At 35.2% G+C, this 19013-nt stretch overlaps 1 long non-coding RNA gene across 1 annotated transcript; it reads right to left on the bottom strand.

Moving 5' to 3' along the window:
• Positions 1-12098: 12098 nt before the first annotated feature.
• On the bottom strand, positions 12099-14091 carry LOC121637555. The gene is made up of 2 exons (XR_006009869.1): positions 13948-14091; positions 12099-12444 (listed from the first exon to the last, which is right to left on the bottom strand). It is a non-coding gene; the product is annotated as an uncharacterized LOC121637555 (long non-coding RNA).
• Between the last annotated feature and the right edge of the window lie 4922 nt (positions 14092-19013).

A 19013-nucleotide genomic window follows, 5' to 3' on the forward strand; every position in this document is an offset into this window, starting at 1 on the left:
AAAAAGTAAAACAAATGCATTACAGATGTTTAGAAATAGTAAAACAAAGGCATTACAGATATTTAGAATTGTAAAACAAAGGCATTACAGATGTTTAGCAATAGTGAAACAAAGGCATAACAGATGTTTAGAAATAGTAAAACAAAGGCATTACAGATGTTTAGAAATAGTAAAACAAATGCATTGCAGATGTTTAGAAAAAGTAAAACAAATGCATTACAGATGTTTAGAAATAGTAAAACAAAGGCATTACAGATATTTAGAATAGTGAAACAAAGGCATTACAGATGTTTAGAAATACTAAAACAAAGGCATTACAGATAAAAAAGGCATTAGATATTTAGAATAGTAAAACAAAGGCATTACAGATATACAGGCATTACAGATATTTAGAATAGTAAAACAAAGGCATTACAGATATTTAGAATAGTAAAACAAAGGCATTACAGATGTTTAGAAATAGTAAAACAAAGGCATTACAAGTGTTTAGAAATAGTTAAACAAAGGCATTACAGATATAAAGGCATTACAGATATTTAGAAATAGTAAAACAAAGGCATTACAGATATTTAGAAATAGTAAAACAAAGGCATTACAGATGTTTAGAATAGTAAAACGAAGGCATTACAGATGTTTAGAAATAGTAAAACAAAGGCATTACAGATGTTTAGAATAGTAAAACAAAGGCATTACAGATGTTTAGAATAGTAAAACAAAGGCATTACAGATATAAAGGCATGACAGATATTTAGAATAGTAAAACAAAGGCATTACAGATATACAGGCATTACAGATATTTAGAATAGTAAAACAAAGGCATTACAGATATTTAGAAATAGTAAAACAAAGGCATTACAGATATTTAGAAATAGTAAAACAAAGGCATTACAGATGTTTAGAATAGTAAAACGAAGGCATTACAGATGTTTAGAAATAGTAAAACAAAGGCATTACAGATGTTTAGAATAGTAAAACAAAGGCATTACAGATGTTTAGAAATAGTAAAACAAAGGCATTACAGATGTTTAGAAATAGTAAAACAAAGGCATTACAGATGTTTAGAAATAGTAAAACAAAGGCATTACAGATATTTAGAAATAGTAAAACAAAGGCATTACAGATGTTTAGAAATAGTAAAACAAAGGCATTACAGATGTTTAGAAATAGTAAAACAAATGCATTACAGATGTTTAGAAATAGTAAAACAAAGGCATTACAGATGTTTAGAATAGTAAAACAAAGGCATTACAGATGTTTAGAATAGTAAAACAAAGGCATTACAGATGTTTAGAAATAGTAAAACAAAGGCATTACAGATGTTTAGAAATAGTAAAAACAAAGGCATTACAGATATTTAGAAATAGTAAAACAAAGGCATTACAGATGTTTAGAAATAGTAAAACAAATGCATTGCAGATGTTTAGAAAAAGTAAAACAAATGCATTACAGATGTTTAGAAATAGTAAAACAAAGGCATTACAGATGTTTAGAAATAGTAAAACAAAGGCATTACAAGTGTTTAGAAATAGTGAAACGAAGGCTTTACAGATGTTTAGAATAGTAAAACAAAGGCATTACAGATATAAAGGCATGACAGATATTTAGAATAGTAAAACAAAGGCATTACAGATAAAAAAGGCATTACAGATATTTAGAATAGTAAAACAAAGGCATTACAGATATACAGGCATTACAGATATTTAGAATAGTAAAACAAAGGCATTACAGATGTTTAGAAATAGTAAAACAAAGGCATTACAAGTGTTTAGAAATAGTTAAACAAAGACATTACAGATATAAAGGCATTACAGATATTTAGAAATAGTAAAACAAAGGCATTACAGATGTTTAGAATAGTAAAACGAAGGCATTACAGATGTTTAGAAATAGTAAAACAAAGGCATTACAGATGTTTAGAATAGTAAAACAAAGGCATTACAGATGTTTAGAAATAGTAAAACAAAGGCATTACAGATGTTTAGAAATAGTAAACCAAAGGCATTACAGATGTTTAGAAATAGTAAAACAAAGGCATTACAGATATTTAGAAATAGTAAAACAAAGGCATTACAGATGTTTAGAAATAGTAAAACAAATGCATTGCAGATGTTTAGAAAAAGTAAAACAAATGCATTACAGATGTTTAGAAATAGTAAAACAAAGGCATTACAGATATTTAGAATTGTAAAACAAAGGCATTACAGATGTTTAGCAATAGTGAAACAAAGGCATTACAGATGTTTAGAAATAGTAAAACAAAGGCATTACAGATGTTTAGAAATAGTAAAACAAATGCATTGCAGATGTTTAGAAAAAGTAAAACAAATGCATTACAGATGTTTAGAAATAGTAAAACAAAGGCATTACAGATATTTAGAATAGTAAAACAAAGGCATTACAGATGTTTAGAAATACTAAAACAAAGGCATTACAGATATAAAGGCATTACAGATATTTAGAATAGTAAAACAAAGGCATTACAGATAAAAAAGGCATTAGATATTTAGAATAGTAAAACAAAGGCATTACAGATATACAGGCATTACAGATATTTAGAATAGTAAACAAAGGCATTACATATATTTAGAAATAGTAAAACAAAGGCATTACAAGTGTTTAGAAATAGTTAAACAAAGGCATTACAGATATAAAGGCATTACAGATATTTAGAAATAGTAAAACAAAGGCATTACAGATATTTAGAAATAGTAAAACAAAGGCATTACAGATGTTTAGAATAGTAAAACGAAGGCATTACAGTTAAATAGTAAAACAAGCATTACAGATGTTTAGAATAGTAAAACAAAGGCATTACAGATGTTTAGAATAGTAAAACAAAGGCATTACAGATATAAAGGCATGACAGATATTTAGAATAGTAAAACAAAGGCATTACAGATAAAAAAGGCATTACAGATATTTAGAATAGTAAAACAAAGGCATTACAGATATTTAGAAATAGTAAAACAAAGGCATTACAGATATTTAGAGATAGTAAAACAAAGGCATTACAGATGTTTAGAATAGTAAAACGAAGGCATTACAGATGTTTAGAAATAGTAAAACAAAGGCATTACAGATGTTTAGAATAGTAAAACAAAGGCATTACAGATGTTTAGAAATAGTAAAACAAAGGCATTACAGATGTTTAGAAATAGTAAAACAAAGGCATTACAGATGTTTAGAAATAGTAAAACAAAGGCATTACAGATATTTAGAAATAGTAAAACAAAGGCATTACAGATGTTTAGAAATAGTAAAACAAATGCATTGCAGATGTTTAGAAAAAGTAAAACAAATGCATTACAGATGTTTAGAAATAGTAAAACAAAGGCATTACAGATGTTTAGAAATAGTAAAACAAAGGCATTACAGATGTTTAGAAATAGTAAAACAAAGGCATTACAGATGTTTAGAAATAGTAAAACAAAGGCATTACAGATGTTTAGAATAGTAAAACAAAGGCATTACAGATGTTTAGAAATAGTAAAACAAAGGCATTACAGATGTTTAGAAATAGTAAAACAAATGCATTGCAGATGTTTAGAAAAGTAAAACAAATGCATTACAGATGTTTAGAAACAGTAAAACAAAGGCATTACAGATGTTTAGAAATAGTAAAACAAAGGCATTACAGATGTTTAGAAAAGTAAAACAAATGCATTACAGATGTTTAGAAATAGTAAAACAAAGGCATTACAGATGTTTAGAAATAGTAAAACAAAGGCATTACAAGTGTTTAGAAATAGTGAAACGAAGGCTTTACAGATGTTTAGAATAGTAAAACAAAGGCATTACAGATATAAAGGCATGACAGATATTTAGAATAGTAAAACAAAGGCATTACAGATAAAAAGGCATTACAGATATTTAGAATAGTAAAACAAAGGCATTACAGATATACAGGCATTACAGATATTTAGAATAGTAAAACAAAGGCATTACAGATGTTTAGAAATAGTAAAACAAAGGCATTACAAGTGTTTAGAAATAGTTAAACAAAGGCATTACAGATATAAAGGCATTACAGATATTTAGAAATAGTAAAACAAAGGCATTACAGATGTTTAGAATAGTAAAACGAAGGCATTACAGATGTTTAGAAATAGTAAAACAAAGGCATTACAGATGTTTAGAAATAGTAAAACAAAGGCATTACAGATGTTTAGAAATAGTAAAACAAAGGCATTACAGATGTTTAGAAATAGTAAAACAAAGGCATTACAGATATTTAGAAATAGTAAAACAAAGGCATTACAGATGTTTAGAAATAGTAAAACAAATGCATTGCAGATGTTTAGAAAAAGTAAAACAAATGCATTACAGATGTTTAGAAATAGTAAAACAAAGGCATTACAGATATTTAGAATTGTAAAACAAAGGCATTACAGATGTTTAGAATAGTAAAACGAAGGCATTACAGATGTTTAGAAATAGTAAAACAAAGGCATTACAGATGTTTAGAATAGTAAAACAAAGGCATTACAGATGTTTAGAAATAGTAAAACAAAGGCATTACAGATGTTTAGAAATAGTAAAACAAAGGCATTACAGATGTTTAGAAATAGTAAAACAAAGGCATTACAGATATTTAGAAATAGTAAAACAAAGGCATTACAGATGTTTAGAAATAGTAAAACAAATGCATTGCAGATGTTTAGAAAAAGTAAAACAAATGCATTACAGATGTTTAGAAATAGTTAAACAAAGGCATTACAGATATAAAGGCATTACAGATATTTAGAAATAGTAAAACAAAGGCATTACAGATATTTAGAAATAGTAAAACAAAGGCATTACAGATGTTTAGAAATAGTAAAACAAAGGCATTACAGATATTTAGAAATAGTAAAACAAAGGCATTACAGATGTTTAGAAATAGTAAAACAAATGCATTGCAGATGTTTAGAAAAAGTAAAACAAATGCATTACAGATGTTTAGAAATAGTAAAACAAAGGCATTACAGATATTTAGAATAGTAAAACAAAGGCATTACAGATGTTTAGAAATAGTGAAACAAAGGCATTACAGATGTTTAGAAATAGTAAAACAAAGGCATTACAGATGTTTAGAAATAGTAAAACAAATGCATTGCAGATGTTTAGAAAAAGTAAAACAAATGCATTACAGATGTTTAGAAATAGTAAAACAAAGGCATTACAGATATTTAGAATAGTAAAACAAAGGCATTACAGATGTTTAGAAATACTAAAACAAAGGCATTACAGATGTTTAGAAATAGTAAAACAAAGGCATTACAGATGTTTAGAAATAGTAAAACAAAGGCATTACAGATGTTTAGAAATAGTAAAACAAAGGCATTACAGATGTATAGAAATAGTAAAACATAGGAATTACAGATATAATGGCATTACAGATATTTAGAATAGTAAAACAAAGGCATTACAGATGTTTAGAAATAGTAAAACAAAGGCATTACAGATGTTTAGAAATAGTAAAACAAAGGCATTACAGATATTTAAAATAGTAAAACAAAGGCATTACAGATGTTTAGACATAGTAAAACAAAGGCATTACAGATATTTAGAAATAGTAAAACAAAGGCATTACAGATATTTAGAATAGTAAAACAAAGGCATTACAGATGTTTAGAAATACTAAAACAAAGGCATTACAGATATTTAGAAATAGTAAAACAAAGGCATTACAGATGTTTAGAAATAGTAAAACAAAGGCATTACAGATGTTTAGAAATAGTAAAACAAAGGCATTACAGATATTTAGAAATAGTAAAACAAAGGCATTACAGATGTTTAGAATAGTAAAACAAAGGCATTACAGATATAAAGGCATGACAGATATTTAGAATAGTAAAACAAAGGCATTACAGATGTTTAGAAATAGTAAAACAAAGGCATTACAGATGTTTAGAAATAGTAAAACAAAGGCATTACAGATGTTTAGAAATAGTAAACAAAGGCATTACAGATATTTAAAATAGTAAAACAAAGGCATTACAGATGTTTAGACATAGTAAAACAAAGGCATTACAGATATTTAGAAATAGTAAAACAAAGGCATTACAGATATTTAGAATAGTAAAACAAAGGCATTACAGATGTTTAGAAATACTAAAACAAAGGCATTACAGATATTTAGAAATAGTAAAACAAAGGCATTACAGATGTTTAGAAATAGTAAAACAAAGGCATTACAGATGTTTAGAAATAGTAAAACAAAGGCATTACAGATATTTAGAAATAGTAAAACAAAGGCATTACAGATGTTTAGAAATAGTAAAACAAAGGCATTACAGATATAAAGGCATTACAGATATTTAGAATAGTAAAACAAAGGCATTACAGATAAAAAAGGCATTAGATATTTAGAATAGTAAAACAAAGGCATTACAGATATACAGGCATTACAGATATTTAGAATAGTAAAACAAAGGCATTACAGATATTTAGAAATAGTAAAACAAAGGCATTACAAGTGTTTAGAAATAGTTAAACAAAGGCATTACAGATATAAAGGCATTACAGATATTTAGAAATAGTAAAACAAAGGCATTACTGATGTTTAGAAATAGTAAAACAAAGGCATTACAGATATTTAGAATAGTAAAACAAAGGCATTACAGATATAAAGGCATTACAGATATTTAGAATAGTAAAACAAAGGCATTACAGATAAAAAAGGCATTACAGATATTTAGAATAGTAAAACAAAGGCATTACAGATATTTAGAAATAGTAAAACAAAGGCATTACAGATGTTTAGAAATAGTAAAACAAAGGCATTACAGATGTTTAGAATAGTAAAACAAAGGCATTACAGATATAAAGGCATTACAGATATTTAGAATAGTAAAACAACGGAATTACAGATATAAAGGCATTACAGATATTTAGAATAGTAAAACAAAGGCATTACAGATATAAAGGCATTACAGATATTTAGAATAGTAAAACAAAGGAATTACAGATATTTAGAAATAGTGAAACAAAGGCATTACAGATGTTTAGAATAGTAAAACGAAGGCATTACAGATGTTTAGAAATAGTAAAACAAAGGCATTACAAATGTTTAGAAATAGTAAAACAAAGGCATTACAGATGTTTAGAAATAGTAAAACAAAGGCATTACAGATGTTTAGAAATAGTAAAACAAAGGCATTACAGATGTTTAGAAATAGTAAATCAAAGGCATTACAGATGTTTAGAAATAGTAAAACAAATGCATTACAGATGTTTAGAAATAGTAAAACAAATGCATTACAGATGTTTAGAAATAGTAAAACAAAGGCATTACAGATATTTAGAATAGTAAAACAAAGGCATTACAGATGTTTAGAAATAGTAAAACAAAGGCATTACAGATGTTTAGAAATAGTAAAACGAAGGCATTACAGATGTTTAGAAATAGTAAAACAAAGGCATTACAGATGTTTAGAAATAGTAAAACAAAGGCATTACAGATGTTTAGAATAGTAAAACAAAGGCATTACAGATATAAAGGCATTACAGATATTTAGAATAGTAAAACAAAGGCATTACAGATATAAAGGCATTACAGATATTTAGAATAGTAAAACAAAGGCATTACAGATGTTTAGAAATAGTAAAACAAATGCATTACAGATGTTTAGAAATAGTAAAACAAATGCATTACAGATGTTTAGAAATAGTAAAACAAAGGCATTACAGATATTTAGAATAGTAAAACAAAGGCATTACAGATGTTTAGAAATACTAAAACAAAGGCATTACAGATGTTTAGAAATAGTAAAACAAAGGCATTACAGATGTTTAGAAATAGTAAAACGAAGGCATTACAGATGTTTAGAAATAGTAAAACAAAGGCATTACAGATGTTTAGAAATAGTAAAACAAAGGCATTACAGATGTTTAGAATAGTAAAACAAAGGCATTACAGATATAAAGGCATTACAGATATTTAGAATAGTAAAACAAAGGCATTACAGATATAAAGGCATTACAGATATTTAGAATAGTAAAAGAAAGGCATTACAGATATAAAGGCATTACTGATATTTAAAATACTAAAACAAAGGCATTAAAGATATTTAGAAATAGTAAAACAAAGGCATTACAAGTGTTTAGAAATAGTAAAACAAAGGCATTACAGATGTTAAGAAATAGTAAAACAAAGGCATTACAGATGTTTAGAAATAGTAAAACAAAGGCATTACAGATGTTTAGAAATAGTAAAACAAAGGCATTACAGATGTTTAGAAATAGTAAAACAAAGGCATTACAGATATTTAGAATAGTAAAACAAAGGCATTACAGATGTTTAGAAATAGTAAAACAAAGGCATTACAGATGTTTAGAAATAGTAAAACAAAGGCATTACAGATGTTTAGAAATAGTAAAACAAAGGCATTACAGATATTTAGAAATAGTAAAACAAAGGCATTACAGATGTTTAGAAATAGTAAAACAAAGGCATTGCAGATGTTTAGAAATAGTAAAACAAAGGCATTACAGATATTTAGAATAGTCAAACAAAGGCGTTACAGATGTTTAGAAATAGTAAAACAAAGGCATTACAGATATTTAGAAATAGTAAAACAAAGGCATTACAGATGTTTAGAAATAGTAAAACAAAGGCATTACAGATGTTTAGAAATAGTAAAACAAAGGCATTACAGATATTTAGAATAGTAAAACAAAGGCATTACAGATATAAAGGCATTACAGATATTTAGAATAGTAAAACAAAGGCATTACAGATATAAAGGCATTACAGATATTTAGAATAGTAAAACAAAGGCATTACAGATGTTTAGAAATAGTAAAACAAATGCATTACAGATGTTTAGAAATAGTAAAACAAATGCATTACAGATGTTTAGAAATAGTAAAACAAAGGCATTACAGATATTTAGAATAGTAAAACAAAGGCATTACAGATGTTTAGAAATACTAAAACAAAGGCATTACAGATGTTTAGAAATAGTAAAACAAAGGCATTACAGATGTTTAGAAATAGTAAAACGAAGGCATTACAGATGTTTAGAAATAGTAAAACAAAGGCATTACAGATGTTTAGAAATAGTAAAACAAAGGCATTACAGATGTTTAGAATAGTAAAACAAAGGCATTACAGATATAAAGGCATTACAGATATTTAGAATAGTAAAACAAAGGCATTACAGATATAAAGGCATTACAGATATTTAGAATAGTAAAAGAAAGGCATTACAGATATAAAGGCATTACTGATATTTAAAATACTAAAACAAAGGCATTAAAGATATTTAGAAATAGTAAAACAAAGGCATTACAAGTGTTTAGAAATAGTAAAACAAAGGCATTACAGATGTTAAGAAATAGTAAAACAAAGGCATTACAGATGTTTAGAAATAGTAAAACAAAGGCATTACAGATGTTTAGAAATAGTAAAACAAAGGCATTACAGATGTTTAGAAATAGTAAAACAAAGGCATTACAGATATTTAGAATAGTAAAACAAAGGCATTACAGATGTTTAGAAATAGTAAAACAAAGGCATTACAGATGTTTAGAAATAGTAAAACAAAGGCATTACAGATGTTTAGAAATAGTAAAACAAAGGCATTACAGATATTTAGAAATAGTAAAACAAAGGCATTACAGATGTTTAGAAATAGTAAAACAAAGGCATTGCAGATGTTTAGAAATAGTAAAACAAAGGCATTACAGATATTTAGAATAGTCAAACAAAGGCGTTACAGATGTTTAGAAATAGTAAAACAAAGGCATTACAGATATTTAGAAATAGTAAAACAAAGGCATTACAGATGTTTAGAAATAGTAAAACAAAGGCATTACAGATGTTTAGAAATAGTAAAACAAAGGCATTACAGATATTTAGAATAGTAAAACAAAGGCATTACAGATGTTTAGAAATAGTAAAACAAAGGCATTACAGATGTTTAGAAATAGTAAAACAAAGGCATTACAAGTGTTTAGAAATAGTAAAACGAAGGCTTTACAGATGTTTAGAAATAGTAAAACAAAGGCATTACAGATGTTTAGAAATAGTAAAACAAAGGCATTACAGATGTTTAGAATAGTAAAACAAAGGCATTACAGATATTTAAAATAGTAAAACAAAGGCATTACAGATGTTTAGAAATAGTAAAGCAAAGGCATTACAGATGTTTAGAAATAGTAAAACAAAGGCATTACAGATGTTTAGAAATAGTAAAACAAAGGCATTACAGATGTTTAGAAACAGTAAAACAAAGGCATTACAGATGTTTAGAAATAGTAAAACAAAGGTGATGGGTATTTTTCCATCATAGAATAAGACACAAAGAACTCAGAGTGAAGTCAGCTTCATCGCGATGGGGAGAGACTGAGGTTCAGCACTCAGAGAGTGTCTGGTGTCAACTCCGAAGTCTCAACCCCAGTGCCCCCTTTTTATTGAGCAGCTATCACACTTCAGAAGAGCAAGCAAAGTTCTCGCAAACTTCAAACAGGGAAGCACATTAGCATACAACACTTTATGACCCTTTTCACACAGAGCTGTGACCACCACATCCTGTCCTCTGCAGGGTGGGTGAGACAACAAATCATTACCCATCCTTAAGGGAGAAAGTTTAAACTGTTAACTTTAAACTGTCAACTTCGCTTACTCTAACATTTCCCTCCTGTTTGACATTTAAAGTTATCAATTCCAAGCATAAACTAAACATAAATCAAAACATAAATCAAAAATATGTGAAAAAATGCAAATATAAAACGAAGTCCACTTTTCAAAGCATCAGACTGTATCACTTGTCTTCACATTTTCAATACAGGCATCATAACAGTGAACATTACAGACCTGTGTCTGTAGCATCAACTGGGAGTGGAGCATACTCCCGTGACAACATAAGTTGTTGCGCATAAGCATGTGAAATTGCTCGAGAAATCATGGATTTAAGACATGGAATCACACAAGAAATCAGAATGCAAAACAGAATCAATACTGATAGGAATGGAGCACAGTCCACCATGGTCCACTAGTAAGCCATGACCAGAAACCCCACTCAGGGGGTGGCGCACGATCTGCAGCCATACTGTCCCTGAGATTCTGCAGGCCAGCCATTGCCTGCGCTACATCTCCATTAACTTCATCAGGCATGTAGGTACAGCAGGTGGTGGATCACCCTGAGGAAGGCGGCCCCTCTTGATCATTGTTTCCGGTAGCGGTGCAGGGTAGAACCATCTGTAGATTGTTGGCCACAGCAAGAATAATGCAAAGGACAAGGTGGTGAGACATGCTACAGTCACAGCGCACGCGTAGGTCCAGCAGCAGTGACGCCTTGGTCTACGTCTCTGCTCCAGATCCTCCATTTGTGCTGGTTTCTGAGTTAAAGGTGCTGCTTAAGGTGAAATGGGATCCGTTGGTTTCTTCACTGGCGTTGATACGAATTATCACTAAAAGATAATCCCCATTTGTAGCCAGAGGCTGTGGGTTTTAATCACAGCCCTCCTTCCCCCACTCACAGCAGCCTTACTTTGCACTCAGAAGTTTGCAGTGACTGAGATGTATCCAGCTGGGTCTTTCCGCTATCTTGACTGCCGTAGGCGTTGTCAGCAGCACTTGGTAGGGCCCCTCCCACCGTGGGCTGGACCAGGTTTTGCGCTTGATGACTTTAATGAAGACCCAGTCTCCTGGTTTCACCAGCTCAGGAAGTTCCTGTAGGGAAATATAATCGGAGGGCAATAAACTTGCATTGATTACATCTTTTTGCTGCAGAACTTTCCTCATGTAGTCTGCTAAAGTGTTTTCATCATTAGCATGCTGTAAGTCTTTAGAAAACACTGGTAGTCTGTAAGGTCTGCCATGAATGATCTCAAAAGGAGTTAATCCTTTGTCAGAAGGGGTTATTCTCATGTATAGCTTTACTAAATCCAAACATTCTGGCCAAGGCTTTTTAGTTTCTTCCATGCACTTTTTCAGTCTGGATTTAACTGTACCGTTTGTCCGTTCTATTAATCCGGCACTTTGAGGATGGTATGCACAGTGGTTTTTCAAAGTCATTTTGAGGTGTTCTGCCATGTCTGAGATTAGTTTGTTCACAAAGTGTGGTCCATTGTCACTATAGATTATTTCTGGAATACCATGGTTAGGTATAATGTGTTTACAAATTGCTTTTGCCACAGTCAGTGCATCAGCATGTTTAGCTGGGACTATTTCAACCCATTTAGAATAAGCATCAATCATTACCAGACAGTATTTATGTGGTCCGCTCTGGTTTAGTTCAATAAAGTCCATGTGGAGTGTCTGAAAAGGATATTTTGGTTCAGGGAACCTGCCCCTCTGTGGTCTCATGTTGCCTTGTGGGTTATGTTTAATACAGATCACGCAGGATTTACAAAAGCTTTTTAAGTAAGATTTTAATCCAAAGGCTGTGAACTGCTTCTCTATAATGTCACTCATCCCCCCTGTTGACACATGACATACACCATGTGTCACCAATGCTGCTGCTTTAAATAAAGATTTTGGGAGAACAGGTTTACCATTAAGTTCATAAAGTCCTGTTATCTGACTTGTAGCTGCTCCTTTAGTAAGCCAGAGTTGTTTCTCTGTCTTAGACGCTGCTTCCTGCATGTCACCCAGCACCGTGTGGTCAATAAAGACCCCCTGCTGCTGCTCAGCAGAGTAGAGATCATTGACCCCAAATTGCCCTGCTGCTGCTTGCTTCGCAGTTGCATCTGCAAACCTGTTTCCTGTTGATACATCATCCTGTCCTGATGTGTGGGCCGCACATTTACACACAGCTAAAGTCCTTGGCAGCGTTATTGCTTGTAATAGGTCTGTTAAAAGAGCTGCGTGTGTCACAAGTTTCCCTGTGGAGGTAACCATACCTCGCCGTTCCCACTGTTTGGCAAAATAAAACAAGGTGGAGAAAGCATATTGACTGTCAGTGTAAATAGTCATATCTTTGTCTTTAGCTTTTATGCATGCTCTTGTGAGAGCTATAAGTTCAGCTGCTTGTGCTGACATATTTGTTGGAAGGGACCTGGCTTCAATAACTTTATCAGGGAGTTGCACCACTGCATAACCTGTTTGGTTAATGCCCTGGGGCGTTTTAGAACACGAGCCATCGACAAACCAGGTATAACCAACATTCAGCTGTGTGTCTGACAGGTCAGGTCTAGGAAGCTGTGCTGTTTCTGTTATCTCCAGACAATTATGAGGTGTCCCCTCATGTGGTAAAGGCAGCAGCGTGGCAGGGTTTAACACTGTACAGCGTTTGATGGTGATATGAGGCTGGGAAAGCAGTATGGCAGTATAAGATAAATGTCTGGCTGGAGAGAGCAAATTCATTTTGCTTTGCAGCAAAAGTACATCTACTGCATGGGGAACTAAAAGTTCAGTTGTGTGGTACAAAACCACATCGGCTGATGCTTGTACTGCTAACGCGGCTGCACACACAGCTTGCACACATGGCTGGAGAGCTTGGGCTACAGGATCTAACCTTTTAGAATAGTAGGCCAAAGGTCTTAATTTCTGGCCATGTTGCTGTAGCAGTACAGAGGTCATAAAACCTTCTTTGCAGTCTACAGTTTGCACACAGGGCCTCGAATAGTCTGGTAAAAGCAGTGTGGTAGTCTGGATTAAAGCCTGTTTAAGATCCATAAAACATTTTCCAGCTGTCTCAGTCCACATCACTTTGTCTGACATAGCCATGGGCGTGGTGTGGATTAAGTCCAGCAGTGGCTGCGTTCTCTGTGCATATTCTAGGATCCATGCCCTGCAATAGTTTGTGAGGCCCAAAAATGCCATCATCTGCTTTTTGGTAACTGGGTGCGGAGTAGATGCAATAGCTTGTTTCCTCGCTGTTTGTATTTGTTTACCTGCAGCGGTGAGGGTGTGCCCTAGATAGTTTACCTCCTGTTTCACCAATTGGAGTTTTTCCTTGCCAACTTTATTCCCTGTGGCGTGGAGGTGTCTCAAAAGGGCCAAGGAATCTTTTTCACATGCAGCTTGTGTTTGTGAGGACAGCAAGATGTCATCTATATAAACCAGTATTTGGCTTCCACAAGGTGGGGTGAAGCTTGACAGACAATTCATAATTGCCTGTGTGAAAATGGTGGGGCTATCTGCAAACCCCTGTGGGAGTCTGGTGTAGGTGTATTTCTTCCCTTCATATGTAAATGCAAACCAAAACTGGGAGTCTGGGTGAACTTTTATGCTAAAGAAAGCATTACTCAGATCTACTACAGTGTACCATGAGTTTTCTGGTTTTAAAGAGTTTAACAGTGTGTGTGGATCAGGAACTAATGGTGCTCTAGTCTGTACAGCCTGATTAATGCTGCGTAGATCTTGTATCATCCTGTAATCCTTTCCATTGGCCTTCTGGACAGGAAAAATTGGTGTGTTACAAGGAGAGTCCGGACACTCCCGTACTATGCCTGCTTTAAGTAGATCTTTCATTACTGGTTTTATGCCTGTTGCAGCTTCAGGCTTAATTGGGTACTGTTTAACACATGGACGCCACTGAGACTTTGCATTAAGTTGAACTGGGGGAATGGTTGTCAAACATCCCACATCTGACGGTCCTTGTGACCACAAAGAAGGAGGAAGATCTTTTAGAGCTTTTTCATCTTCTTCTGTTAGCATATAGTTTTCCTGTTGTCATTCTACCTCATGCATGGCTGGCTGAACTGTCATATCCCAGTTTAATCATTTCCTATATATGCCTGCCTGCTTGCTGTAAGACCAACCGTCTTCATCAGGAGGGCTATAATCAGCAGCTTCACTCCCTTTTTTCAGAACGCTGCCTGACCTCTTCCACTCATGGTCTTGTGGTTTGCACAATGACATGTGTGGGACAGCTCCTGTTTCTTGAAACAGATTCAGTAGGGAAGGGGGAAGTGAGACTGTTGCTGCTGCGAATGATCTTTTGTCCGAATACAAATGATGGAGTTGCACACTAACTGCAGGCTGAGCCAACAATGCGTCTTGGTAATCTATATCTGGCTGATGAGTATACCACATTGTAACATGAAGCTGGTCTGCAGGCATCTGATCTTGTGGACATGACAGTGTTTCTGCTGCTTTTTCTATCAGAGTTTGGGTTTTATCATAGTTTAACTGATCAGTCGCATCGACTGAGTACAAAATGGCTGGATTATTTAAGTTTACTAAAGAGTGTGTCTGGACTCGCACAGCTGTCATGCCTCCCTGTATTGGAACCACACCTATACCTAAAAGTGTCATTAGGTCTCTTCCAAGCAGGTTAACTGGGCATTTAGGTGAGATGACTATTGCTGCTCTAGTATTTAAGCCTGTTTGTTCATCTCTAAAAATTAGGGGCTTGGAGATGCGTTCCCTGTCTACATGACCATTAGCTGATTTTACCCATATTTGGCCGTTTGAGGGTTGAAGTCCGGGAACATGAGTAGACATTACAGTTTTGCACGCTCCTGAATCACAAAGAAAATTTACTGTTTTACCATTAACTTTGAGTTGCACTGTTGGTCTAATTTTATAACTTTTTAGCATGTCGCAGGCTGAGCAAATATCTACAATTTTGTTTAAGTCTTCGGGTATTTGGTTCTGTAAATCTTCTTTTAGATTTTCTGGCATTGGCATATTAGAAGGAGATGCTTGTTCTAGTCATTTATTTTGTAGATTGTGTGAATTAAATCTGCCTCTTCCTCCTCTGCCTCTGTTGCTTCTGTGGCCTCTGCCTCTCCCCCCTTTTTGTGGGCAGTCTTTGGCCCAGTGGCCAGACCGTCCACAGCAATGGCATGCGTCATTATAGGAATAATGTCCATGGCCACGTCCTCTACCACGGCGTCCGCTAGGACCCTGGAAGAAGATGTCATCATCTTGTGGGGGAGGCGTGTCGGCCCAAAAGACAGGGGAGCATGTCTTAGGATGCGACTTTGTCCATTTTTCAGCGTGTCTAGCATACTGCAGCACACGGTCAACTGAAGCTGTGTCCCATTCTACAAAATGTTTCTTAACCCATGAGGACACAGCTGGGGTCATCCTGTCTAACAGGGCTGTTTTAAGCTGTTGCTGATACGGGCCTTTTTCGTCAGTATCATAGGGAATGCCACTGTGTATTTTGAATTCTTTCTCAAACCGTATGCGGAAATCATCCACTTCTTCATTTGGCTTCTGTTTTACAGCTGCAAGGTGGCTGTAATTAGCCATTTTCTTAAAGGCAACACGCACACGGTCAAAAAGTGCATCTAGCTGAGTTTTATAGGCTCCAGTTATGTCACCATCTGCTGGGTAGGGGCTAACTGCTCCTACCGCATCTCTGCCTGTATAATCTCCTCTCACTCTGCCCCAGTCTTTCCCCAAAGAGGACATCATAGCTTCTCCTGCCTCGTGAGCATTCAGTCTGTAGGAATGTATAATGTCAGTTATGTCCTGGACCCAGTCATCAGGATTCTCACGAGGAGGAGTCACACCTGCTACTGCTTTGGCAGCTTCTTCAAGAGTCCATGGTCTGAACACATACATGTGTCTGTCAGCTGCCTCAGGATTAGGATTAGCAACCTGAATCATGGGGAAAGTCTCTGTGTATCTGGCTGGTGGGCGCACACTATCTGACGGTCTTAAGTCATATGCAGGTGGCAGCACCGGACATAACGGGGCTGTCGGGCCTGGTTTAAGTGAATCTGTTACTGGTGGAGCAGTAAGAGATGCAAGCGGGGACGAGGTCGGGGTCAGAGTAGGTGGTAGTCTGCCTCTTCTGGGAGTACCCTGGGTGGCCGAAGCAGCTCCACCCGAGGGGCCTGGTGCGGGCTGAACAGGTTGGTCCCGTCTCCTTGGGTAGACGGGACCGGTCTCGTTATCACCAGGTCTTACAAAAGCTGCCATAGCAGCCTCTTCGCCCTTCTTTCTTTCTTTAGACTTTCTAATATTATCCCTGCGAATCTTAGACTCCTCTAACCACCTGTGCGCACACTCAAGCTCCTTCTTTTTCTTATCTGCCTTCTTACCAGTCTTACCACTTACACTTGCTTCCAGCTTATCTACTACTGTCTGCCACTCATCTACCTTCAACTTCCCTGTCACCCCATATTTGGGGACCCATTTTTCCAGAAACTTGACGTTATCCGGATTCCTCTGATTCATGTACTTCACATCGCCCTCTAAGGCGACTGAAAATTCACTGTTTCCCATATTGGGTCTGCGTTGTGTTATGAAATTATGACCTTAATCTCGAGAGGTAAATTGACCTACTTCACCAGTCCACTGGCTTGTGTTATCACCGTCAGGTTTCCACCAGTGCGATGCTTCAGTCAAATCTACTTCGAGCACTCACTCTCACAGTCACTCACTCACACACACTTCTGCCTAGGCTCTGTCCCTGTGACTTCTTTCAGACGCTTTACCTTTAACACTGCTCCCAAGGGTTCGCTGGCGTGCGTTTTTACACTGCTCCCAGAAAATTTCTGGCGTGTTCTATAGTGCTGCTCCCAGACTTTGTCTGGCGCACTAAGTGACTGCTCCCAAGAAAAAACTTGGCGTCTATAGCACTGCTCCCAGGAACCACTTGGCGTGTTTTACCAACACTGCCCCAGATTTAATCTGGCGTGTTATAACAAAGACTGCTCCCAGGTTTAACCTGGCGTCTATTATTTCTTTCCCTAGCGTCACTCTCTTGCTTATACTCACTCCGGGTTCGGTGTCCTCCTCAGTCACGGATCCCGTCAATCCACCGCTGGCAGGATGAGCATGAAGTAAATCACCGGCCTGTTAGACAATTCAGTCGTCAGGTCTTTCCTCTCAGCCGTCCTGATGATGGCTGCCCGCGCGGGTTTCGGTGTTCAGGCCTCCTCCTGTCAACGAATGGGTATGTTGGGATCCGGGTCACGGCACCAAAAATGATGGGTATTTTTCCATCATAGAATAAGACACAAAGAACTCAGAGTGAAGTCAGCTTCATCGTGATGGGGAGAGACTGAGGTTCAGCACTCAGAGAGTGTCTGGTGTCAACTCCGAAGTCTCAACCCCAGTGCCCCCTTTTTATTGAGCAGCTATCACACTTCAGAAGAGCAAGCAAAGTTCTCGCAAACTTCAAACAGGGAAGCACATTAGCATACAACACTTTATGACCCTTTTCACACAGAGCTGTGACCACCACATCCTGTCCTCTGCAGGGTGGGTGAGACAACAAATCATTACCCATCCTTAAGGGAGAAAGTTTAAACTGTTAACTTTAAACTGTCAACTTCGCTTACTCTAACAAAAGGCATTGCAGATATTTAGAATAGTAAAACAAAGGCATTACAGATGTTTAGAAATAGTAAAACAAAGGCATTACAGATGTTTAGAAATAGTAAAACAAAGGCATTACAGATGTTTAGAAATAGTAAAACAAAGGCATTACAGATGTTTAGAAATAGTAAAACAAAGGCATTACAGATGTTTAGAAATAGTAAAACAAAGGCATAACAGATATTTAGAAATAGTAAAACAAAGGCATTACAGATGTTTAGAAATAGTAAAACAAAGGCATTACAGATATTTAGACATAAGGAACAAAATAACTTACCAGTACTAACCAGTTATTAACAGTTACAAACGAGTTACTAACCAGTTACAAGTTAGTAACTGATCGATGTGCTGAACCAATGCTACTTCATTTCCATCTCCTATGAAGAATGCAAAAAGAGGAGGAGCAATAGGAACGACACGGTGCTTGACCCACCTGGCCTGTTTGAGGGTCATGTCTGGCCCATGAAAACCCCGAAAACCTCTCCACAACATGGAAGCTCCTGGAGGCATCATAGCGGCTAAGATAAGTGGATCAATACATGACAGAGACACAGAAATCATTGGTAAAGGTACCAGAAGAGACAAAAACCAGCTGCTGGTTGATAGAACTGTTGCCCAAGACCGCAAAACCAGACAGACAAACCTGTGCACTGCCTGGATTGATTACCAGAAAGCCTGTGACTCAATGCCACATACATGGATCCTGGAATGGCTGAAGCTGTGCCAGGTCAACAACACTAAGACCCTTTACTGCAAACTCAATGAGGCTGTGGCAGACCACCCTTGAGGCCAACTTCAA

This window comes from Melanotaenia boesemani, chromosome 3 (assembly GCF_017639745.1).
Source record: "Melanotaenia boesemani isolate fMelBoe1 chromosome 3, fMelBoe1.pri, whole genome shotgun sequence".
Lineage (NCBI taxonomy): Eukaryota > Metazoa > Chordata > Actinopteri > Atheriniformes > Melanotaeniidae > Melanotaenia > Melanotaenia boesemani.